Here is a 2,307-nt window from a genome sequence, read left to right on the forward strand (position 1 = left end):
CCTTGCCCTGGAGCTGCTTGAGGGCAGCTGGCTTCCCCAAGAGCTAGTGACCTAAGAAACAGCAAGGCAGAAATAGCAATGAATTCTATGACCCGGCCTTAGAAGTCACACCTGTCCTTTCCAGGACACCCTATTGATTACACAGGTCAGTCCTCTTCAGTGTGGGAGGCGAGTGGACAAGGCATGAATTCCAGGAAGCAAAAATCATTGAGGGCTCTTGTGGAGTCTGGCTACCACGATCTGGATCAATCCTTCCATCTGTTTTCCTCTCATGACGCTAACTTTTTGAAGAGACCAGGCCAGTTAGATTGTTCCACATTCTGGATTTATCTGATTGTTTCCTCATGGTGTAATTTACCTTGGTCCTCTCTCCTCCGTATTTCCTTAAATCAGAAGTTAGACGTGGACTTGATTAAATTGAGGTTGACATTTTTGGCAAGAATACTTCATAAGTAATGCCATATATGTTGTATTGCATTATAATCGTAACATAATGTCAAATTAGTCCCCTATTTGTGATTCCAGGTTTGATACTTGGTTAAGGTGGTAACCTGTGAACCATCTGTTCTAAAAGTTTTTCCCTTTGTATCATTAGCCAGTAATCTTAGGGTGATACTTTGAGCAAATATCCTGTTCCCTAAAACACTTGCCCAGTGGTTTTGGCATTTTATATCCCTATTCCTTCCACTTTCCTACCCATAGATAACTATTTGTTTCTTCTCTGTCCTTCTAGTGCTTAAGCAGACACAGTTGGTCCTCATTAATTGTGCGTTCCATATTTGCGAATTCACCTACTCACTATGAAACTTATTTGTAACTCTCAGATCAAACCTGGGGGCTTTCACAGTCATTCTCAGAAACGCACAGAACAGTGAAGAATTTGAGTTCCCCGTCACACAGGTTCTCAGCTGAGGTTGAGTGAGATGACTCTGCTTTCTTGTTTCCTCTTTCATACTATAAACAGGTGTCTTTTCTGAGGCACATTTAGCGCCACGTTTTCTGTATTTTTATAATTTTCTTGGTGATTTTGCTGTTTAAAATGGCTTTGAAGCATAGTGCTGTCTATTGTTCCAAGGCACGAGGAGGCTATGACGTGCCTTAGGGAGACATTAGATAAACTTCCCTCGGGCATGAATTATAGTGCCGTTGCCCTGAGTTCAATGTTACCTAATCAACAATATATATTAAAGATGTCTTTAAACAGAAACACACATAAAACAAAGTTATGTATTGATCAGTTGATGAAAATGCTGTGAACGGAGGCTCAGAGGGACCTAACCCTGGGATTATTTCCCCTGGGAGCAATGATTATTTGCTATTTCAGTGTTGGTGGCACTTTTATAGAACATAACTACCTCCAATAATGAGAATTGACTGTGTTTATCGATTTTTGTTTCCTCTTCTTTCTTACACAAAAGTTCAAATTTTCTTTGCAGTTTTTTTATCTTTAGAATATATTTCACTGAAAATATACAGAGATCTGTGTTCAAAAATCACTTTTCTCCGTGATGTTATGTTACCAATTTAATATACAGTTAGGTGTATTGGTTTGAGTGTGCTTTCAATTTTAAGTTTACTTTTTTCTTTGAATATGTAAAACATGTACATGGGTCAATGGTTGTCTCACCACAAAGGTCTCACTTCCATCCGTACCCTCCTGCCCTTTACAGTTAACCATTTTTCTAGCATCTAGCGTAAACTTCCAGAGGTTTTTTAAACGCAAAAACAAGTAAATATGCATCTATACTCGTATTTCCCCTCCGTTACCATCCTTTGCTTTTTGTTTTAAGTTCACCATATACTCTGGAGGTCCCTGTACATCAGTACTTAGAAATTGTCCTCGAGTTTCACAAGGCTGTGTGTGCACTTGTAAGCACTCATGGGTTTACTCATGGAAGGCAGCGTTTTGAAGTGCGGCACATTAATAGCCCACTTGCTGGAATCAGACTGAGTTCAAATCCTGCCTCCACCACCTACTGAGCGTTTCGTCTTGAGCCAGCCATCTACCATTTCTGTGTCTCAGTTTCCTCATCTTTAGATTGAAGATGCTGACAAAAACAGCACCCAGCTCATTCGGCTTGATGAGCAGTACAGCAATTGATACCTTTAACAGGGCTTGTGACAGCGCCTGGCGCGCAGGAAGCCCTCGACCTAAATAAAACGCGGGGTGGGCGGCAGTGACGGCGACTTGTAGTAGCTTCCAGTGGACGTCGGGGGAGGCCCAATGGCGAGCACTTCCAGGGGTGTGAAGGAGGGAACATGGTCCACAGGGGCCCCCGGCACTGCCAGGGGTGTGAAGGAGGGAAC

The sequence above is a fragment of the Equus quagga genome, chromosome 2 (assembly GCF_021613505.1).
Source record: "Equus quagga isolate Etosha38 chromosome 2, UCLA_HA_Equagga_1.0, whole genome shotgun sequence".
Classification (NCBI taxonomy): domain Eukaryota; kingdom Metazoa; phylum Chordata; class Mammalia; order Perissodactyla; family Equidae; genus Equus; species Equus quagga.